Source organism: Malaclemys terrapin, chromosome 11 (genome assembly GCF_027887155.1).
Source record: "Malaclemys terrapin pileata isolate rMalTer1 chromosome 11, rMalTer1.hap1, whole genome shotgun sequence".
In the NCBI taxonomy this organism is placed as follows: domain Eukaryota; kingdom Metazoa; phylum Chordata; order Testudines; family Emydidae; genus Malaclemys; species Malaclemys terrapin.
This window is the reverse complement of record NC_071515.1, coordinates 29,865,834-29,890,636: the sequence shown is the minus strand read 5'-3', so window position 1 is coordinate 29,890,636 and position 24,803 is coordinate 29,865,834. Positions and strand designations below refer to the sequence as shown.

The window sequence follows — 24,803 nt, the reverse complement described above, 5'->3', positions numbered from 1 at the left end:
TTTTTCACACCAAATTCAGGATTCTTCTAATATGGAAAATAAATATCCTTTTTTCTTGTCCTTCTTGACAAGGCAAGGCATGTACCGTACAACTGACTGCAAATGGTATCAATGAAAAATGTACAGTACTCCATGCAGATCACAATATTTTTTAAAAATATCATTTTATAAGTATCTCCCTCCACACGACACCCCAGCATTAATTTCACAAGTAAGATAGATTCAGTTAATTATGAACAGACACATTTTGAGACATTAACTTAATGCCACAGTGTCTCCATATGTCTGAAACACGGACAAACATTTGGTTCTAATTTCCTAATATGGCAATAGATGCAAGAGATCAGGATCCTTTTGTTCTGTTATCTACAGTGAGGTCAAATCATTTTAGAACATTCTCTGTTCTTGAAGCAAATAACATATTAGCTCAGTGATTGTGTATGTGAACGCTTAGAAAGCACCAGGAAAAGGCAAGGTGTTTGATATATGTGATACTTACAAAGCACAATGACCAAACTTAAATGAACTGTGTAAACAGTCTTGCATAATCTCCTAGCTGCCATCCTGCAGTATTTATCCTCTTCCTTTATGTATATGATGTTAGACCTGTTACATCTGGACCCAGAAACTTGCCAGTTAAGACAGGGACAGAGAGCTAAGTAACCTGCTTGTTTATAGAGCTGCTGTGTTGCTTCTTGCTGTGCCACACTATACTGCTCCATTACTTGGGATATCATATATACAGATGCTCTCTAGTGGTTGGGCATCGGAGATGCACAATTACATATTACTCCCCATTAATGACAGATTACCATTTTTCTGGCTGTTTGTTTATTTATTTAGCAGTGGGGTATTCACTTCTCCCTATGCTCACATAACTAGTGCAGGCTCTAATGGTTCAGCTGCCCTAGACCAAACAGGAAAGATCCACCCCTCAACTCCACCAGCCTATGGTCATCTTATCCACACAAAAAGTTACCAAATATTTTGCAGCTCCAAATGACCGACTGTTCTGGCTGGGAGAGCTGTGCCTGATTATAACTCCCACTAATGTCAATGGGACATGCTAACTGTTAAATTTCCCCTGCTTCAACATTTCAAAAGGGAAAGGCCTAAATCTTTACACACTGTAGTTTACAACACTACAGATCATTCTTAGATTGTCTATAAGACTAGCCAAATTTAATCTTATGGGTTGTATTGAAATACCCATAAAGAAATTATTCAATTTCTTTATACATATGGGGCACACTTCCAAAGAACTTTTTATGAGGCATTACCCACATATCTCCCATTGACTTAAAACTCCCACTAATGTCAATGGGAGCTAGATGCACAGTGAGAAGAGACTGAGCAGACCAGAATCCTGCCAGTGATGGTTCCTGATCCAGTGAATGGAAGAACAGAACTAGGTTTCATATGCCCCTATTTGTGTTTAGAGCCCAGCCCAGCAGACTACTATGAAACAGAAGCTCTCGTTCCAATATTTTTATATATATGGGAACCCAAGATATAGCCTTAGGAGTATTTCATAAAGCAATAGCCTTGGTCCTCCAGGACCTCAGAAAATTATTTCTTTTCTTAGGATATATTAAAAAAATATGTGAAATAAAAAACTTTGAAGGCGCTGGTCTATTGGGGGTTAAGAAAGTGAATGCACAAAGCCTGAAAAGTTCAAACGCAATTCTCAAGCAGAGCTCATTTTTCTTATTTATACTCAACAAATCACCCTTCCACTTTTTTCCACTTCACTTTATTATTCTTGCTGGCTCAGTCAAAATAAAGCAAAAGTTCTGATTCAAGTAATGGCACTTGAAACTGGATCTGGGTCATCTAACAGAAAGGATCTAACAGAGAAACGCATTATTCGGCTACAGCATTACCTCAGCTGCCTGCTTGCCACTATCCTTTCTTACTCTCAGATATTTCAGGAAATTAGAGTTATGGAGACTATAGGGTATGGTTTGCCAAATAGGTGGTGATGAGACACCGCTTTCGTTGATATATGGGGTTTAAATGGCACAATTTATAGAGCAAATTACTCATGCACCATAGGAAAATGGCACGTCTGTAGAAACCTACTCTGAAATATAAGCAGCACGGCAGCTGGTTTTGCAGCAAGGGGATCCAATGAGCCTTTAATAAGGTATGTTTCAGTATTTCCTAAATATGTTCATGTATGCTCACCATGGAGAGTATTTGGAAAATGAAAAACCGCCACTTGTGGAGCTTTTTCCTTTCAATAAAATGATGCCCCACAGGCTGCTAGCTGTTAAATTTCCCCTACTTCAATTTTTCAAAAGGGAAAGGCCTAAATCTTTACACACTGTAGTTTACAACACTACAGATCATTTTTAGATTGTCTATAAGACTAGACAAATTTAATCTTTAGGGTTGTATTGAAATACCCATAAAGTATCTTTATTTTGAAGATGTATGTGTCTCTCTTTAAAGGCACTGATCTGTTGTATAATCTGATTATTATGGTGGTTTTCCAAGAGCTGTTACATTCTGAAACTTGGCTAGCAATACAATATTAACCCCAGACCTGTGTATGTGCCTGGATTTATTTTTTACAAAACAGTACATTGCTTATATGTGCCAAGCCCACTTATCTATTACTGTTTGTCTGTACTATCTATTTAAAATACAGGCTCTACAAGGAAGGGGCTGTCTCATACTCTGTATTTGTATAGTACCTAACACAATTGGATTTCGATCCTTGAATGGGGTCTTCAGGAACTACCCTAATATAAATAATAAAGAAAAAGCCTCCCAGTTAATTGGGCTGCATTTTGAATCTCTGCTCTCAGAATTCTTATTATACGATGAAATATCTCCATTTCTGTAGTCTACATTTTTTTAACTTCATGATATTTATCAATTCCAAGCCTCTGTAAATAGTGGTCTGTGACAGCCATTTGGATAACTTACTGCTAAATCACGAGTTAGGATAAAGGTCATCTAAAAATGCATTCTGGTTTGGGCCTTTTTTTGATGTCATGCACCCATTTAAGCTCTCATGTATAACACAGATATGACATCATTACAGTTCTTATGGGACCGGTCTATTTACATATCAGCTAACAATGGACCAAATGCTTCAGTTTTGACTAAGTTCAAATATTTACTCAGTCAGAATGCCTATTAAAATTAATATGAGTAAATTAAAAGAAAAAGGGAGTATTTAGTACCCAGTTATACTTTATATTATGTTTATAAAGAGTTAGTAAATGGTTAATCAACTGTTAGAGTTCAACAAGTTACTTATCACTGTGACTTATAACTAGCTATTACATATACTGTTCACATGTGTAACACACTTATAACATCCACTAATAATACAGGTCCATATTTGTTAAGGTTTATGGATATTGCTCCACTAGCGCTGCAAGGCCTAAGTGACTTGAATGGCGATGTCTCATTTCCAAAGATAACATTGGTGGCTATGTCTCACTGAAAGTCAATTAAAATTAGGTTCCTAAGTGCCTAAATTTATTTTGGAAATGGGACTTAGCCATCTTGTGACACTGAGCAGAGCCACATCTAAATACATTTAAAAATCTGGGCCATAATCCTTTATAAAGGATTTATAAATGTAACCTTAATATAAAATGTGATCACCATGGACCTGATCCTGCATTCCTAATACATCGAGATTTTCCAATGACTTCAGCAGGAATTTATGAATGGAGGATGGACTGCTATATGTTAGTGTTTTCTACTCTCATGTTTTTATCATACATATTGTGATATTTGGTGTTCTTAGTTAAAAATAAAAAGCCTTCTTGCAGAGGACAGCTTAAAAATGTGAACCCCAAAGGTTCAAAAACCAGAAGGCAAATAAAAAGAACCCCTAACTTATCATTTTTAAGTAACCTTGTAATTTTTTGCACCTGATTCATGAATTTTGAATGCTGGGGGTTGGCATTACTGATTTCTGTTCCAATAACCAGTTAAAAGCCTGTATTCAGATTAGTTCTTGCATCCTTTCTTCCCAAATCCCAACACCTTCTTCTGTCATTTCAATTTTTCTATGGTCATTTTTTTTGCCTGCATTATTTATGGTCCATTTTAAGGTTTTTATTCTCATTTATGGTGACACCAACTTCTCAAAGCTCTCAATTCCACTTTCAGAAGTGAAGGTAAAACCTCAAACTCTGCTACCATTGCCCTGTTCAGGTATGCTGTCAAAGTTCACACAGCAATGCTGCACTGTTCATTTTCCTTGCCCGCTGAGTCATAATGATGGTAGCAGTGGATACTAATGGAAGATAGGCTATGTCTTCACTGAAAAAGAGGTGTTAGTTATTCTACTGTAAAATCCTCATGGAGACAAGGCACTGTAGTTTTAACCGTGAGGTCAACCATTGGCAACAGAATAGTGTTGACCTCCCTTACCTACCTCACAGTAAAATCTAGTGAAGACAAAATGATAGTCTTGTTGACACTGTCATTAAAGGAAAATGAGTTTCCAAATGATTGCAAACTACATTAATGAAACACTTTCCAAAACTGGTCTGGAGTGTCCAAATGACCACTTTGCAAATGTTAAAATTTTTGTTGGTGGTAGACCATGACCATGACCAAAAATACCCTTTTAGCAAAGTTGGATTATAGTTCTGTTACTAGATTAAAACATTGTTTAAAATTTGGTTGCATGATCCCAAACTGTGCTGTCCAGTTTTAAAACATTATACTTAAAAACAGTTAAAACTAACTAGCCCAGACAAGGCACATGAACAAGGGTGGCAACACTACCATTCTGCATAGGTTGATTTGAGAATTTGGTGTTATAAATGGTGCTTTTTTATGCTAATGACTGTGATGTACTCAATTAGAAGGATCCAACTTGGATGCCAGTAATTGCCAGTGTAAATCTGTATGGAAGCCAAGAAATTATGGATAGATGGTAGTCACTCAACAGAATTTCCATCGTATTTCCAACTTTGGCCCTCACTCTGACATCTACCAACAAGTTATCTTGACCTCAGAATTAATAGGTTAGTTTGGCAAATGTTTTCTGCAAAAATTTGAGGTGATTGGACATGGGGGAAATTATGCACAGCCAACTTGGAGAAACACAACCTTAACCGTGCATTTTCTATGCTTCTAACAATTGAGGGGTTTGTTTTGGTGTTTTTTTATTAACCTCTGCCATTCTTGAAAGATAATATGCACTCAAACCACTGATATGTCCCTGCAACCTTCACCTACATGAATTTTGTATGTGTGTGAGAATGTATAGCAGGAAGAAGGTAACTAGTTTAATCCAGTAAGTGCACATTGTCCTTTTCACTGTAGATATTTGTAATCCATCCTGTCTCTATGTGGCCTCACTGATGAAACCAGCAATTATAGGTCATATTTTCAAGTCACTGCACAAAACTGGAAAGTTTGCAATAAATCCTGGTTACTACAGAATGCAATTAAAACTCTGTTCCTTGATACCATGGATATGAAAACCACTTACTGTCATACCTCAGAACCTAAAGACACATATTACAACCATGTTAAATGTGAAAGGCTAACAAAAGGGATCAAAGAGCCTTTTCTTTCCTGCTTGTGCCCCAGAATCCCTGGGACATGAGAGAACACCTTCAGTTTCTCTTCGGAAAGATGGCCCCTGATTAAAGTGCAATATGCACCTCATTCTCCAAAACTATTTTCTCTCTCAGCTCAAACTGTCTTTTTTAATTTTAAATGTTTTATTCTATCCATGCTGCAATGGGAATCAGCAACATGATCTGCCACTTTCTCCCATTTTCATGTTCCCGCATTGTGTGATCACAGAAAGTAAGGACAGAGAGGGGTGTCAATCTGATCAGCGATAGCAATCTGTACACACCGCACACTAAGCAATCTGTTTCTCTCAACTACAATCACTTAAGGTAGACAATCCATTACACATAACTTGATCACTATCAGAGCAGCTAGAGATAGCAAAGTGTTCAAAGCATAATGAAGAACAAACATACACCTGCCAGTTGTTGTAAATTATGTTGCCTTAGGTTAGAAGATGTCATAGTAGATAGAATATAACAAGTTAAGTATGGAGTAGTAGACTTAACCCTGAATTTCTCTTCTTTTGATGATTTAAGCCGAACACTTAGATCAGGCCTACATACAGCTTTTGTACCAGTGTATAACTATTTTGGTTTTGGTGTGTGATTTTTTTTTTGACCAAAATAGTGATATCAGTTTAACCCTTGGTGTGGATGCTGTTATATTAGTAGAAATATAGGCCCACATTAGGTTTGGATTAGGATTTAAAACTGAGTTGGGATAGTAGCATGAGCAATAGGCCCAAAGCATGTGACCAAAAAGAATGAGATCGTGAGCAAAAAGATTTGTTGTGTTGAACTTGTAGTGATCCTTCACTACCATAAGATCAGTGTTATCTTATTTAAGGTTTAGACTGAAGTAACAGAAATAAAACACAGTTAACTGGGTATCAGGTGCAATAAATAATTGGCTATCTAGGAAACTGCTTCATCTGGCCTTAGCTAAGGTCCAATAATTGGCAATGGCATAACTTGTTTGTTAAAGGGTACAAAAAAGTAAACTCTTACAAAATTCACTGGTAACACCTGCCTAACCAAGTTAGAGCTGACCAATATGAGTCTAAGCACCCCTGGCTTTAGCCTGTATATAAGTATCTTAATTAAATGCTTGTAAATGTTTTGTTACTGTTTGGATGCAGTAAATTGCTTATTATTTAGGCTTTTCAGGCATGTTTAGAGCAATTGTATATATACCATTCAGTCTTTGGATTTAATGAAGGAATTTATGGTTAAATTAGTGTCGTGGTAATGCCCCACATAAATAAAAATAATTCCAGCAGTACCTTAACTCAGTATATCTTATTTCTCTTCCCATATGGGACTAAGCTATGCCAGTATAAGGCACCTTTGTACAGGTATAATTGCATCCACACTAGGAGTGTTGTTATTAAAGTAATACAATTTTTGTGCATAGACCAGGCTTTAGAGACAAATTTTCAGAAGGAACCTCTAAATTTTCCTTTGCAAAGTTGTACACACATGCTTGTTGTGCACAAAATCCTCACTTGTACATAGAAATGAAAATTAATATGTACAGATAATGTAACTGAGGGTCGGCCTGAGCTGCTTGTTCAAAATGTGGGTCTCACACCCATAACAGGTTGTGCATGCAAAACTTGCCTGAGTAAATTTAGAGGCCAATTTGTAACAGATTGGAACATTTACTACAATAGAACGTGTGTGTGAACAGTCACACTGCATATTTAAGGCTGCCTGCTTCCACACAGTTATCAGCAGCAAGAGGACAATACATAATAAACTTTGGGGTTCATTCATTCTCTTCTCCTTACTTGCACTTAACTCTCATGTTTGCTTTGTGTGCACATGGAGAGAGAACAACCTCCCCCACTTTGGCTGGATTTAATGTACTCTTCGTAGGAGTTTAAATGTACAAATATATTAAAATATGGAATCAATAATAGTCATCATTTGGCATATGCTGCCTCAACCAGATATGCATCTAACTTCATAACAGCTGTCATAAAACTGAAGTCAGGTTTTTCATAAAAGTACCCTAATATAAATCTCTCATTAGCAACTGACCATCAATTGTATTTCAGTTATAGTACATCAACCAAACCTCCAGTGCTATCCATCAATATCAAATTGTTCCTTCTTTTTGTTTAGTTCAAGATTCCACTGTCACTTTCGAATGTTCTCTTATTGGTAACCAAGCTTTAATTAAGTGCATATGTATCTCCATAGTTACCAGCAAACAGCTAATGACATCACAGGATTCTGTGTATCAGCAATCTATAAATGGTTTCCAAGTCCCATCTTTTCTCCCTCATCCTCCCAAACATTGTTGGGAAACATTTTTTTTTAATGATTTCACAGTAAATTCCTGTTCACTCAGCTTTCTCAAACACTAATATATTTAATCTTATTCATACATTAAAAAAAGATAGAAAGTTGATGTTTCTTTTTGAATTATTCATCTCGTCTTACTTCCAAAATTATAAATGTGGCTCAGGGAATTCATGATGAGATCTTTCATATCTATGTCACCAAAACAGATACACCCATATTACAGACAGAAAGATCCTTACTCTCTCCCCCTCCCCCATCCTCTGAGTTAGGCAGATGAAATTTCCGGGCATGACAGAGTATTATTCTGCTTCATTATTTTGCCTATGCTTTGTTTTCTATCATGTGGTAATAGCTACACCATTGTTATCAATCATACAATATTCAAAGTTTTATTTTGATAAATTTGGGTTAGACATGTGGATGAAATACATGCTAGAGTCAAGCAGTTTCTGAATGTTTTAGGTTTTAAATTATTGCATCAAACTAAGCGCTAACATAAATTATGGTGTACATTCTACTTCAGAGGTCTGTTACAGGGTGGAGTGGGATGTAAGTGTGAACTGAATATTATTGTAAATATAAGTTGGCCACAAGAGATGTAAATGCCACAGAAATGTAATTTACAGTAATCTGGCATTCATTGTCTGTGTTATGGCCCAGAACCAGCAAAGCACTTAAACATGCCCGCCCCCTAATAGTAACCATTTGCATAAGAATTTTTCTGTGCCAAATCAACATGAGTAACTTACACTTTCTTGGCATTCTTTTTAAACTGAATTCAGCACACGCATCATTGGGACAACTGAAGTAATCAGTAGTTATGCCCACATACAGCAGGACTGAATATGGTCCCAGCGAGTTATGGATAGTGCATGTGTACAGTAAAGTAGATGAGAGGGGCTACTTTATTTTATGTACTTGTGTTAGTTATTTTACTTCAGCATTCAATTTACACACATTTTGCACCCACCGAGAGCCAAATTGGTGCAAGTTACATTACAATACACCCATTTGATAACTTAGTCACACCTGGGGCCTAATTCTCTGCATGCTTTCACTGGTGTAGGTCAGGAGTAGCTTCACTGAAATCTACAAAATTACACTGGTATAAAACTAGTGGAGAACCACATAGTTTGCATAATAACTGAATTTGACCAAGAGCTTTCAGTAAATTTAGCACCAGTTCAAATCAAACTGCATTTAACTGACATTGGCTCATTGTTTTGATTTGTGGAACTGATTTTCTTATGGTTCTTGATTTTATGTAAAAGCTGTTTTCTCCAGAAAGCTAAGAATGCTGAAATACATTTCTAACTCAAAATAGTTGTCATGAGTTATCAGGTGCATGTTCTGTCATGTTGCTTTGTTCAGGATCTGCACTAGTTTGTAGATTACATTTCTCTTTGGATAGCATATGTCCTGGTTTTGCTTCAGCTTGATTCTCTAGTTTTCTATTCCTATGTGTTTGTTTTCACAAAATCCTGTCATTTGGATACAGATGGAGCTGCTGTGAGTTCTGCCAGTACTGAAAATGATTAAAAGCCTTGAGTCTTACTTTGTCTTCTCTTGTTCTTATCAGAAATATGAAAATAATTTACCTTCGGCTGCTTAATTACATAGGAACATGAACCATTTGCTGCAAACTTCACCATAACAATAATACTGGAAATATTTTGCAAATACATATGACCTACTGCCTGAAGATCACAAAAGCGCTTAAGTATTTTTTAGAATTTAAAATCTTTGAGATGGCATGAGGTACATTGGAATCACTGGCAGAACTGGAAGATACTATATGAGGATACTAGTGCTGATAAATTCACATGGACCTTCTGAAATATGTTTAGTTTTCTGCTGTTTTTCTGTATTCATTTGGTGAATTTGAGATAAAATGAGTTATGTACTAATTAATTCCCTATGCTAATTGTTAATGGGATTAGCCTATTTTACCTTTGCATAATGCATACTGTAATTAATTTTGCATGTTAATATAAAAAATGCAAAAAATGTTAAACCACTTTAATGTAACTATATTAAGAATGGTACACAAGGTTATAATTTGGGGAATCTGTAACCTAAGGAGATCTTTTTCCTTTAAACAGTGAAATGTAATGAATATCTTAAAATGGCATTTTATCTATATATCTATCTATATATATTGAATAAAACAATACTACTTTGCAGGTATGTACAATCTCCTGTCAGAGGATATCAAAATGTTGTACAAAGTTTCACAGCACGTTTGTGAGGTAAGTAGTATTATTGTTCCTACTTTACAGTTAAGGAAATTGAGTCATATAGAGATTAAGGAACATTTTGAAACTGGCCATTGTTTGTGACTGCTCAGCTGGAGACACCTTCATCTTGATTTTTTAGAACTGCTGAACCATCACAGTACAAACTCAAGTGAATATGAGGAGCAAGTGCACAGTGCCTCTAAAAGTCAAGTCCAAAGTATCTCAAATTGTTTAACCAAAAATGTAGGCACCAACCACTACTGAAAATTTTGGCCTGAAGTAATTTGCTCAAGATAATGCAGTCAAGCCAAATTTTTGGAAAGTGGTCACTGATTTTGGGAACACAGCTTGAGTTATCGTTAGGCTAAGTGCCAATCTTGAGACACAGTTAAAATAACTACCGATGAGATCCCTTTACATTTTTCCAACTGGACATCCAAAATTTGAGACACCAAATAGTAGAGGCAACTTTTCAAAATCTTGACCTTATTCTGTGGTACAACTAAGAACAGAATCCACATCTAAGACATTCTTCATCTTCAGCCTAGTTTCCATTTGACATCTGAGCTTTGTAAATTAACACCTTTATATATACTTGAAAGCACTTCTAAGTAGCTGTCCAAAAACGCATTATTTGGCTTTATCTACTCTCTTTTTTTTTTTTTTGAGGTGTTGCTTTTGTTGTTAAGAACATTTCAAACTTTCTAGTAATCGTCTACTATGAAAAATTTCTCATCTCTGTTCCATGTACACACGTTGATTCCAGAATTTCCCCTCTGTCTGTGGCATAATTTCACTTTGCTTCTGTTTCTCTGATTTCTTTTAAACTAGCATGTGCATTTCCTCATTTATTTCAACATCAGTATCTATGACATTTTGCTTCACATTCATCACAATTTATTTTTCCACTATCTCTATAATAGTTTTCTGTCCTAGTTTTACTTCTGAATTTATTCCTGTTGTATAAAACTGGCATGGAAGGGCATCTGTTTCTGCAAAGCAATACACACTTGCCTTTCACTGGTACATGTATCCATCCAGAAGCCGATAATTTACTTGTTTTTTCTTATGGTGACCATGAGAAATGCATTCCCTAGATTGCTTTAATTTTTTCTCTTGAACTATATTTGCCTTTGTGTGTTTTGAGTGAAGCCATGTTTTATTCATCTCTCTATTCCGACACCAGCTAACACTTGGGTGCAGTAACAGTATGTCACAGCTACGGGTACCAACTATGGCTGAACACACTGTTGACAGTGGAGCCCCTCTCTCACTCTTCTCTCCTTTTGTCCTTTGGTATGCTCCTTATCTCCAGTACCTACTGCTGAAATACTTGGGGAGAGGGGACAGTGTTTTTTAGACATACCAAGTTTCTCCCTCATTCACCACTGGCTCTGATGGCATGTGTCCATCTATGCTAGTGTGCTGAACTGAGCCCACTCATATGCCGCAGAAAAGGCTTCCTGTCAACTGGTGAGGAGGGCTTCCTGAGGCAGGCAGTGGATTCAGAGCATAGCAGACCAGAAAGACTAGTATCACCAGTAACTTGAAGAAGAAAATGACATCTTTAAAAGAAATAGCATTTCTGGGTAACTTGGACCCACGTAATGGAGAAGGGACACCAGAATTTCTGCTACCAGAAAACTGGGGTTACCTCTCAAGTGACAAACACTTGAGGATCCAGGTCCAGAACCTGGCCATTTTCAGAAATCTCTCATTTTGGTCCCACGGTTGGCTATGTTTCACACACACTTGGTATCTCCTCACTGTCATTTATGAAAGTTATTTATATCAGAAATGCAGAACAATGGAACTGGGGTTACAGAAAGGATTATTTACACAAAAGAAATTAACTAGATAGAAATATAAATTTCCTGAATGAATGACTTTGTGCCCCTCATTTATTTAGATTTAAAATAAAAATACCTATTCAAGACTCTAGGTGTCCTAGCAATTAATTATCCAATAAATACAATTAAATTAAATTTAGCAACATTAATATAATCAGTTCAATAGGAATTCATTCAAACAGTCAACCACACCCTTCGTCAACGAAAAAGTATACATGCAGCCCTCTCCAAAAACCCGCTAAAACAGTTGTCTTTTCCAGCATGCCTGGAAAGTCACCAAATTCAGTGGCTATTTTGAGCCAACAGTCTTTGGCATACATACCAAGTCACAATGGTTGAGAGATGTAAAATTGGGTTTGCCAATAGCGAGCTACAAAACAAACATATTAGTTTTACTGGTGATGACCTATCAATTGGCACTGTATTTCCGTGCCCCAATAATTCATGTAGTTCTTGGGTCTCACACTTACACAGAGTGGTTCCTGGAGTGACACTCGTTACATATCTATCCATGAGTCTTAGCCTCTTCTATCATTTAAGTGTGGTTTCTTAGTGTCTCAGAGTAGTTCACTTTTAGTTTTGGCCCAAACCATCCTTCTCTTTTTTATGCACTACTATTTTGTAGCTGGTTTTGCTTGCTTGGTGTATAATTTCTGTAAATAGAGTTTACAATATAATTACTAGTCATAGTTTTCACATGCCTCATACACTCTCCATACATCTAATAAGGTTTTCTAGGATTATCCTACCTCCACACTCACAAGACAAGTGTGAGTTGAATTCACATTTACAAAAATAAACATTAATGCTGTAGACCACAAGGAATAACAAAGGTTTCTGCCCCCCTACATCTGCCACTCACTCTTTTTGTTTCATTCATTTCAAAACCTAATGCAACTGTAGAGAAAGTCCTGAACAGCAGAAGCCTGTGAGAACAGCAAAGGATTTTGGAAAGTTCATACACTATGTCACACTTCGTTTTAATTGGATAACTGTTCTTTCTTTTTATTGTTAAGCCTGTAAATTGGGTAAGAGAGACTGGTAAATATGTAATAAGTTCTTAAAATATCTGCCATTTTCCTGAGCATTATCCAATGTAAGTTAATTAGGTCACAGTCAGAATGAAGAGATTAACAAAGTATGGCAACTATGTCTACTGCACTTTGTGGTTATGAGGAAATAGTATTACAGGAGTTTGCAATCTGACTGCCTGAGAAACTCACTTGTATAGCAAAATATTGACAGCCATTGACAATCCACCCTGGAAATATCATGATCACAGAGTTAATACACAAAATATTTTCTTATATTCTAGACCACATATATTCAAGAGAATTACACCAGGGATTGATTTCACCTTGTTTTACTATGACAATTGGTAGCTAATTGCAAAAGTGGGGTTATTCCATTAGACTGTTTAGGGTGTGTTGTATTTTTCTTTGCAATGCTGGGTGTATCACTGTGTGAAAAAAACAATAGCATATGGTTTACAACCAACTATGATAGTGAATGTTGTGGCTCGACAGATAAGGCTGGATTAAAAGAAAAATAGTGTATGGTCTATGAGCAAAGCCTGAAAAAACTAAGCAAATTTGAGTGAAGGGAATTAGCTTCAAGAAATATGTGCTTCTGTAGAGCATGGCAAAGGAAATTATTATTGATTCCCATGTCGTTCAGGGACTTTATGCCCCAGTACTGGCCTGTGGCACTGCAAGATAAGAAAGGAAGTAGAGACACAACTTGATGCTTTCTCCAAAGTAGAGTTGACCCCCTTTTCAGTGTGAACTCACTGGCCACATGCCCACTTCCTCCATTCTATAATACTTCTGGTTAGAGACAACCATAGTGGGGACCTCCCTGTAGCATACTGGGGATGACCTTTCTCCCATGTGGGCTGCTGGCACAGAAGAAACACAGCACTTTTACTGCTTTGTAGGTTTACATGAGTACGGAAACTAACTCAAGATTTGCCCCGTTTTTTAAAAGGCTGCTGCCTCAACGCATTGTCTCCTGGTAAATAAAGTTTTGCGGGGTTATTCTCCCTGTTGTATAGTGCACTTCTTTTTTAAACTACACGTCCTCATACTTATATTAATCCACATCACAAACTTCTTACTTCCACTGCATACATGCATTTGATCAATGTTTAATTTGCTTCATATTTGATGTACGGTTTCATTACTTCAATTACCACACTATGATTGAGATCAATCTTCTGGGCCAGATCTTCAGTTACTGTAAATTACTCCACTGAAGTAATGGAATCATGCTAATTTACAGGAGCTGAGGATCTGGCCCATCTTTCCTGACAGAAAGATCATGACAAATATAGCATAGTAAAAAGCAGTGGTTTTTATTAACAATATTTATTAGTTTATTTTTTTGGTTTACAATACACTTATCTAAGCACATAACCAATTCAATATTGAAAATATATTACGAACATAAGTCAGAGTTAACAAAATATCAACACCAAAACTGAAAATTGCCTCCAATCAGCCTGCTTCCTCTGAAAGAGCCTGGCTAAATAGGTAGACCTTGTAGTGCTCCCCAAAATTCAACAAAGGATTTATTCAGACAAGAGGGAATGGGATCAAGATTCAAAGACTCTCTGTTGAGAAGACCCGACCCCAGCCCCTCTGATAAATGCATCCAGGGTCTCCCATCTTAAGATCTCAGCCTGAGAGAGGTGGTCTCTAAGAACACACTCATTATGTTGCCTGGCTGGGAGTGGGTGGTGTTGTACCTGGAGGATCCCTTCCCTCCTCATCAAGCTTGGAAGGATGCTGAAAGCATCTTTTTTCTTAAGCCATGAGGTGAAGCGCCATGTGGATCATCTCCTCCCTCCAGGCTTTGAGGTGCTGGTACAATGTTCTTCCCCCTTAATCCACTGTAGTGTCAAGGAGTCTCTAATGTTATCAACAATCAGACAACAGGTAATGTCTTAGTACCCTCCTTCCTCGGGGTTGAAAAGGTCCCCCATGTTAGAATTGGGGATAGGAGAAAGATGATCTCTCATCCACCTCCTTCCTCCCAACAATAATAAAACAAAGATATCTGCCTTTTCTCCAATGAGATCATCACTTTCTGGGGAAACATACCACTACATTTATTAGGTGACTTTTGCCGGAAATTCAACCACCACAAAGAAATGGGCAATTCCTTTAACATCATTACTTTAAAAGATCTGTCATGGATCATCCCAGTTTCAATGAAAAGGAGTCAGAAACAAATTGTTATAGACTAGAATTTTTATTAGTAAGGTGTATCCATTCAGTTCTTATCTCATAAAGTAAAAAGTAGCCCCCTTCACAGCTCTCATTGTAGGGGAAAAACACTTTAGTTAGCTCAATTTATTGAGATTTGTTATCACTAATTTTGTTGCAACAGACGTTTAGAGTTTGTGTTCTAATTCTAGAATTACTGAATAAGGGAGATTATTCCTGGTACGCAGAATTGGTCCTGAGCAACCGCAGGATGAGATTTTTCCTAACATTTGAGAGTGCTCAGGTCTGGGGTTTTGGTTCAGGTCCAACCGTACTGGTTTGTATAGATTAAAAGATTCCTTGCAATATACAGCTGACCCTGACCAGTCAAGCTGGAGTCTCACCCTGCTGACGTGGAGGAAGGATACCACATTTTGGTCTGAGTAGGACCAGATGCTTTGTCTCTCTTTAGAAAGGAAATTACAGTCTACATAACAGCAGCTTGGCATAGTCAGCCTTTTAGGATAAGAGATTTCATGATCTGCTGGAACATATTAACACGCACAATTTTCCTCCTACAACAGACAGAGCCTATCTTTGGAACAAGCAGCTGAGGGGGGTTGAGCTGTAAGGTCTGTGGGAATCTGGGAAGTGCGGTGATTTTGTTTTCCTTGTTGTATGTTTGGTTAATGTGGGAGTATTTGCTGCTTTTTTGTTTTTATTGTTATGAATCGTGTATACAATTCATGGCAGGGCGCCTAGAGCCTGGGGTAGGCATCTTCTATATTGTTTAAGCTGAAACAAATAAATGGCGATTTGTCTGGTTTTGTACTGATTTCAGGAACAAGGAAGATTAAATGGTTGGTGGTTGAAAGGTGTCAGCCTGACAACAACATAGATAGAAACCCTCTGCCCACAAAACACCAATAGCCTTGGCGGCAGCATGTGGATGCTCTCAACAACATCCTGTCACTGCACTTCAACCCTGACCCACGGAGACAACCGCTTGGGGGGGAAAAGGGATTTTGGTTTGCAAACAAGTTTTCCCAAGACCAAACTCTTCTGTCTGAATTTTCAATGCTACATTATATACCACAGCTCAGATAAAATTCTTTAACAAGGTAGAGAATACCAAGAACGGCACATTAATAAATGCATTCAAAAATCACACCAGTCCAAGCAAATCAGCTAACTCTGCAAGCAAACAGGTGCTTATTTACCTAATTTCAAGGGCAATTACATGAGCTGTGTATGTGTGCATCTCTTTTGCACACAGTCCTCAATGTCTGCTACTTAAACATTTTTACTCAATATTTTTATATCGTGAGCAAAATCTCAAGTGTCTGTTCTACAAGAATCAAATGTTACTTTCCAATTATTCTAATCATGAAAAATAAGATCCAGGAATGCTAGGAATATTATTTGAAATATATTTGAAACGAATCGCTTTGTTTACCTGTATACTAATTTATTATGGATAGCAAGAAAATTGGGTGAACTTCTTTGGCTTGTATTATGCAGGAGGTCAGACTAGTTGACCATAATGGTCCCTTCCAGACTTAAATCTATGAAAGCTGATGCAGCCAATGTTCCTGTATATGAATATTTCTAAGTAAAAATTTGCATAGACAACCAACAGGTTGGGAACTGAACAAAAAACACATCCTGTTAATAAAGATGGGAAAACAATTGGTTCTGATCAACTAAAACCCAGCCCGAAGCTTTGCTCAAACTTCATTATGCACCTACTCCTTTTATGGTGGCGTCAATTTTTTTCCCTTTTGTGCCTGGCTGCATTTGCCAACCTTATCTGAAACATGTAGAAACAATGAGTTACTGGGAACCTTTATGGAGATAAGCTCCCTTTATTCTTTACCTGCCCTCAGCATAAGCTGGAACCCCTCTCTTCCCAATGTTGGGTTGCAGAAGTTTCTGTCTCCTAAGGTGGCAGGAACTCCTGCTAACCTCCACTCCTGATTGAAAGGCACAGGGGAGATGTAGGAAATGACTACTTGAGGGACATCAATATTTTCAGCTGAAATAGGGTAGGTTTCTCTGGCCATAATGTGTTCCCCATCCTAACTCATGTAACAAATCTGCAATGGATCTCTAAGGTAGAACACAACTGCATAGGCCAATTGATCTATTCAGTCTCCCTGGTTGTCCCTCAACTAGAAAGTAATTCTCTTCCCCATTCAGATACTGGGGAGGCACTGCCTTCCCTGAAATCATCCCCTGGTTCCCTGACCACCAGATACTGCATCAGAGGGCGAAGAACAGGTTCAGCCCTTAGATTGGGGCTGCAGAATTACATAGTATCTAAGACTTGCATTAGCCTAGTTCAGTGGTGCAGCTCCACGCTATTCTCTATGTTGTAGATACACAGGGGCCATGGACTGGGCCTAAAAATGATTATAGTTTAAGGTGACCTATGCACATCCAAAACAGATATAGCAAATAAGAAAACAGATTAAGATACAGAACAGTTTTTTTTTCATTTTGCATTAAATCATAACACACACAAAACATCGCATAAAGCAGTGTTTCCCAAACTTGGGACGCCGCTTATGTAGGGAAAGCCCCTGGCGGGCCGGGCCAGTTTGTTAACCTGCCGTGTCCACAGGTGCGGCCAATCACGGCTCCCACTGGCCACGGTTCGCTGCTCCAGGCCAATGGGAGCTGCTGGAAGCGGTGCGGGCTGAGGGACTTACTGGCCGCCGCTTCCAGCAGCTCCCATTGGCCTGGAGCAGTGAACCGCAGCCAGTGAGAGCCGTGATCGGCCGAACCTGTGGACACGGCAGGTAAACAAACCGGTCCGGCCCGCCAGGGGCTTTCCCTAAACAAGCCCTAAACAAAGGATTTCTGCCTGGGTTTGTATTAAAATTCCTGCCAGTGCATACATACTATTGCATAGCTATGCACTAGCAAAATAAAGGCATCATTATCAAATAACAATGTTGTTCGTAACCAAGACATTCTAGAGGCTAACTTTACAGCACTGCTTACTAAGACAGAGTTTTTGTCAGTGCTCACTTTGTAGAATCTGTGGGAGCCTCAGCACAGGGCATATTCTTTCCATAAATATTATATGAATTTAACTACGTTGCAAGCTCTTTATAATTTCTCTGAGAAGTGTGTACACACACACACATATATTTGCAGTCAATTGTTATGGTTGGTCTGTAATTATGTACTGCATGAGGTCAATACGGAAAACAACCTCATTCATTACTGAAAAGCTTCTTCCACAGAGCATACACCTTAAGAAATCAAATGATCATGCATTGGGACATAAGAACCAGTTTTTAAAGTGCAAACTGTGCACTTTTGTGATTTTTTTTAATTTATGTCATAACTGCTTGTCAGACTCTCTTAATGAGCAATACATTAAACCCCAAATGAACATCTGCTAGTAACAACCAATAAAAGAACAAAATAGTTCCCATGTTACTCATCATGTATCAATGCACACAAATGTCCTCTTCCACAAAGCATAAGATTTGGTGGTTAATATGGTATTCTTAAGCAGAGGATTTATGGTCTACAAATGTTCCTAGGTCACACAGAACACAACTGTTGTCTGAAGCCTTCTGTAAAAATTACTTCTTAATAAGGATGGTCTTGTGGGGGAGAGGGGCAGGAGAGCTGGGTTTGGACTCCCAGTTCTGCTACATTCTTCCTAAGTGACTGAGGTAAGTCATTAAGGACTCCATTTTCCAAACTGTCCACTTCTTTGCAGGGCCGGCTCCAGGCACCAGCTTAACAAGCAGGTGCTTGGGGCGGCCACGGGAGAGGGGCGGCACCTGCAGCAATTCGGGGGCGGCAGGTCCCTCACTCCCTCTAAGAGCGAAGGACCTGCCGCTGAACTGCCGCCGCCGATCGCAGCTTTTTTTTTTTTTCTCCAATTGCCGCCGCTGATCACGAAGCGACTTTTTTTTTTTTTTGCTTGGGGCGGCAGAAATGCTGGAGCCGGCCCTGCTTCTTTGGGAGACTTTTAGCTTTTGGGTGGCCAAGGTAGCTATCTTGAGTGGGGTACCCCAAATCAGCAGGCACTTTGAAAATATATGCCTAAACCTCCATGCTTCAGTTTCCTGACTTATACATAGGGAAATCTCCCTCTCTCCCTCATAAGAGCTTCAGCCTTAATTCATTAATGTAAGTCAAGGATTTTAAGGACTGGATGGAGTAGTTACATAATTGCATAACATTATTGTTACCAGGATTAAAATCACTATGATATTTCAACAAATAACCCAGGATTAAAAAAAATATTTTAAAGACAGTATAATACAGATTTTTTAAAAATAAATAAATCTTTAACAGGTCTGCATTGAAAATTTCACTATAACGTTATTTTTAATTTGTGTGATAACAGCTATTATTGCTCCGGTAAAAAAATAAGTGTTATTGATACTTTTTGATCTACGAGTATGGCAGTATGTATCACAGGAAGAACTACTAATGCTGGCTGACCTATAGACAGTGGAGAAGCTAGAGAATTTCTTCAAGATGTCTTTGAAATACACTTTGGAGTTTTATTAGGGTTACCATTCGTCCGGATTCCCCCGGACATGTCCGGCTTTTCTCAGTTAAAAATAGCGTCCAGGGGGAATTTGTAAATGTCCGGACTTCCCCCCCATGCAGAGCGCACGCGGCTGACAGGGCAGCCGGCCAGATGGTGCCACTTGCATGAGGCTCTGGCAGCCAGAGAGAGCCCCTCCTCCTCTTCCCCCTCCTCTCCCCTGCAGCTGAGTTCACCCCCCTCCTCTCTCTCCCTCCCTTCCCCTCCCTGCATTCGCAGCCGGCTGGCCGTTCGCAACGGGCCTCCGGCAGTCTGGAGCTCCTCCCCCTGCCCAGTGCACCGCTCTGCAGCACTCTGTGAGGGCGGGAACTGGGCTATGCGCTCCATGGGGGAGCGCGGCAGCATGTCGGGCTGTGCATGGAGCCTGACACGCTGTTCTGAGCGGCATGGTAAGGGGGCCAGAGGGTTGGAGAAGGGGCAGAGAGGTTCTGGAAGGGGCAGTCAAGAGACAGGGAGCAGGGGGAGGGTTGGATGGGTCGGGAGTTTGGAGGGGGCTGTCTGGGGGTTGGGGGTGTAAGGTTTTGAGCAGTCAGGGTACAGGTAGGGGGTAGGGTCCTAGGGGGGCAGTTAGGGGACATGAACAAGGAGGGTTAGGTAGGGGGTGGGGTTCTGGAGGGCAATTAGGAGCAGGGGTCCCAGGAGGGGACAGTCAGGGGACAGGGAGCAGAGGGGTTTAGATGGGTCGGGAGTTCTGGGAGGGGGGCTGTCAGGGGTTGGGGAGTGGTTGGATGGGGCGTGGGAGTCCCTGGTGTCTGTCTGGGGGTGGGGGTGTGGATAAGGGTTGGGGCAGTCAGAGGACAGGTAGGGGATAGGGTCCTAGGGGGCTAGTTAGGATGGGGGGAAGGTCTCAGGAGGGGGCAGTCAGGGGACAAGGAGTAGGGAAGGCTTAGGTAGGGGGTGGAGTCCTGGGGGGCAGTTAGGTAGGGTTACCATACGTCCGTTTTTCCCCGGACATGTCCGGCTTTTTGGTCCTCAAATCCCCGTCTGGGGGGAATTGCCAAAAAGCCGAACACGTCCGGGAAAATAGCTTTGCCGGCATCCGTGTCCCAGTCCCCTGCTTACCTTGCGGCTCCCGCAGGCTGCGAGCTGCAGGCGGATTCCCCCGCGGCGGCTGCTGCTGCTCCCCCCAGACACCTGTGTAGCTGAAGAGCCGAGCTGCCCGAGCGCTACCGGCTTCACGGTTTGCCGGGCAGCTTCCAGACCTCCAGACCCTGCGCCCCCGGCCGGGCGCTTCCCCTCCCGGGAAGCAAACCGTGAAGCTGGGGAAGCAGACCGTGAAGCTGGTAGCGCTCGGGCAGCTGTTTCGTGGCTGGGAGGGAGGAGAGGGAATGCGGGGCGCTCAGGGGAGGGGGCGGAGTTGGGGCAGGGACTTTGGGGAAGGGGCGGAGTTGGGGCGGGGGAAGGGGCGGAGTTGGGGAGAGGCCGGGGGTGGGGCCAGGGCCCCATGGAGTGTCCTCTTTTTTTAATGAGGAAATATGGTAAACCTAGTTTTATTCCATTAGGATCAGGCCTAAAATGCTTGACATTGAGGAACATTTCTGGATACAGGAAGCAAAAGGTCATTAATTTATTTAAATTTATTGGAGGACCCTGTACAGGCTATAAAATCACATACCAAATTCAAATGGATCAAAATTCGAAGAGCATCTTCCTCATCCAACAATGAAATCCTTCTCTTGCTATCCACTTTTATTCAAACCAACCTACTTCCTCAAGGTAATCCTGGTATAATATATAGAGTGCCCTAAAGTTCTGATGAAGGAGAGGCAAGTAAGTTCCAGAGTCCAGGATTTCGCTCTGAAATCAGACCTTTCCTGTTGCAGGAGGGAGTGTTTTCTATGTATTCTATCCAGTTTTAATATGGATCACAAGAAGTTGCAGTGTGTTTGATCTTTTTCTCAACTGTTTGGCCTGCCCTGCCTAATACACATATATGGTGTCCCATCTGCCTAATGCACATGCAGACCTGTTTAAGATTTAATCAGACCCTTCCCTTTGGACATGGTAGCAGGCAAACAGCGGATGTTTTCACACAGACTGCATAGCATATGCTCATGACATCTCTTTCTGAAGCAAGTTCTTCTGCTGTATCATAGCCTAGTGGCACCACACACTACCTTTCACTTAATCTCATGAGATGCCAGAAAATAAAGACAATGAAAACATGAATTTTGCAAGCCCTTTTGGCTCCGGATAATGCAACACAGATCGTGTTACCACAGGTCCTGGAAAATCCATTATATTTTGTGTGTCAAAGTGGGTGGAAGAAAAACACTGCCCCACAGGCAGGCTCTGTGATAACAATTCCATCTTCGAGAATGAAGATGTGTGGAAACAAGCCTCTACATGCTCTTCATGGGGAAGTAAACAATGTCAGGTAGAAAAGATGGAGGAGGCACTTCCAGGAAACATTTGATGTCTTTCTGTGTACAGTAGGTCCACAAGTAAGGTCTAAGCACATGCCTGCAATGACTTGCAATCTGAATGCAGGTTTAGGAAATCGATTAGTGGAGTCAGAAACAATACAACAGAGATACAAATGAGGAATGACCTCCTTCAAAAGTGTCATATTTAGGTAGAAGGCCTTGTGCTAAAGCAGAGGGCTGCAAGACTGAGTATCTAAATTCTAGTTCCAGCTCTGCCACAGATTTCCTCTGTAATCTTGGGCATATCTATTAGGTTGAAGTTTTCAAAAGTGGCCTCTAAAAACCATGGCAGGTGACTTTACATAGCTACAAGTGCCTAAAGTTGGGCACTCCAAAACAGTGCAATGTCCAAAATTAGAGTTAATTTTTGATAACCTCTATGTTTTTAATGGAAAAAATTGCATTACTGTCTCTCTTCTTTAATCACACAGGCATGAACCAACTAAACCATTCAGTACAGCTAAGGAAGTCATCATGAGGACTAAGTATATTTTCCATTAATTGATTTAACCAGATGTCAGTGTCCTCCTAGAGCAAGACTCATGAGAATATTATGCCTTAGGCCCATCATTTCTAGGGTCGTTGCATACACAGACACATCAGAAGACATGGCCAATGTGCTTTACATTAGTCAAAAGTGATTTACCAAAGCTCGGATATATTTATACACGTGAGTGCAGAAAAGCTTTTGGTTCTTGAAGCAGGGGCCAACCGAATCCAATCCAAGGATGCCCTGTGTCTAAAACCACACAATATATTAGGTGTCAACAGAAATCATAATTATTAGCAATTTGCTTTGCCAGCGAGGTGACAAATGTCCGTAGGGAACTACCAGCTGTGCCCTTAAACAAACAATTACAATAAACCAATGTTATCTGCTAATGTTGGAGCACCAGAATTCTGGTGTTTACATTACATAGTGAGCTGTGTTCCATTGTGTAAACAAATGACTTAGAAAATAATAAATCTTCCATACTTCCGGAAAGATTTTCAGGCTTCAAGCAAAGAAAAATAAAGAAGAACTGAAAGCAAGACAGAGTTAAGACAACTTTAAATAAAACAAAACTCTGCAAAAATTACTCCAAAATCTATTCCGTGTGCCAGAACTCTGAGCTGGCACTACCAACAAACAATTGTTGTGAACTCACTTCAGCAAAAGTGTACCCTTAGGCTAAATCAGTCCCAAACCTTACAATTCCATGTTAAATAAATAACTGAAAATCAGGAAATAAGTCTATTCATTAACCTTCAGTGATTTTATTTTATTGTTTTGGTGAGGGAATCACAAGGATGCAACAAATCCATGTTATTCTCCGCTGCTGATGATACCAAGAAGAGGATAGACTGGAGAAAAGACTCTACAGAAAAGTCCAAAATGACCTATATTTATACTGGAATACATTTTAATAATCCTAACTGCCTCGGCAGTGTTTCATAACTCTCTTTAAACAACAAAGTCTAGAATAATTCCCTTTGTGTGCAGTCAAGTATTATCTTAAAGCGTTGAAAGAATGATTTACCATGAGATAAGGCTACAAAATCCTGGAATGTAATTGTTTTTCAGCAAATTCATATAATATACTGTGCACAGCTAGCAAGCCTGGATAACACACCTATAAGCAGGGCAGCCCTGCCTGGCACACCCACATGCAGTAGGCCATGTGCAACATGGGGGGTTGCTGGAGAAGATGTAGGGTGGTCTTAATGATTATATGCACTTGGGGTGATTAATGGAATTTATGTTGGGACTTTTACTGTATTATGAACTATTTTGAACAATGTTAATAAAATCCATGTTGATGGACTAGAAGACAAGCTTGTATGGAGTTAGTGGGGCCTCTGAAAAGGGAAACTGAGACAGGCACCAGCACCCTCAACCATGCACTGAGTCTCTGGCAGTCTCCCCTGTCCTTGTACCAGAACAGCCACCCTAGCCCTTTCAACTGGAGTGAAAACCTGCTCTCCTCAGAAGAACCCCCACAGCCTTTCTTCCGGGAGTATCCTTGCCAGGGGAGCAGCCCTTATTTTCCCTCCTCTCAATCAAGCTCTCCAGCCCTGGAGATTTCAGTGAACACGCTCACCCACTGATCCCCTGCCTTCAGTCCCCTACAGCCTTTGTTCCAACTGCAGAGGGAGTTGTCCGCAGGCAACTCCCTCTGCTGCTCCTTCTGCTTCGGCCTTCTCCAGCCCTGGCTCTCTGGCTTGTGGAAGTCAGCCAACAAACTCCTCTTGCTGCTCTCTGCCTTCAGCCTTCTCCCAGGAACTATCTTTTGCTTCCTTTTAGAAGTCCACCACTCCCCTGGTCTCTGGCAGCTCTCACCTGCCCTTCCTGAACGAACCAGTCTGCTCTGACTCACTGGGACACCTCTCCATCAAGGCTCTTTCTCACTGGGTCTCTCCCTCTCACTGGGTCCCTTCCAACACACTGGGTCTCTTCCTGTCCTTTTATAGCCCTGAGGTGCTGTCCGTCCATCCCATCCCCATCCCGTCCCCCACCCCATCCCAGGAGCACAAGTCCTGGCACAGGAGAGATGGCCCTACTTCATTCACAGGGGTCAGCCACCCTGTGACAACAACTTGTGTCATGCTTATACCTTAGTTAATACAATTTATCTTTCACCTTACAGG

General features: G+C 40.2%; 1 protein-coding gene and 1 long non-coding RNA gene across 3 annotated transcripts in view; one reads left to right on the top strand and one right to left on the bottom strand.

Annotated features, from left to right (window-relative positions):
* Positions 1-24,803, bottom strand: part of COL5A2 (collagen type V alpha 2 chain) — a 179,531-nt gene that overhangs the window by 132,836 nt on the left and 21,892 nt on the right. The gene's annotated exons all lie outside the window — the stretch shown is intronic.
* LOC128845221 (uncharacterized) lies at positions 1,827-23,984 on the top strand. Its single transcript, XR_008446635.1, has 3 exons — positions 1,827-2,146; positions 10,059-10,123; positions 22,607-23,984. It is a non-coding gene; the product is annotated as an uncharacterized LOC128845221 (long non-coding RNA).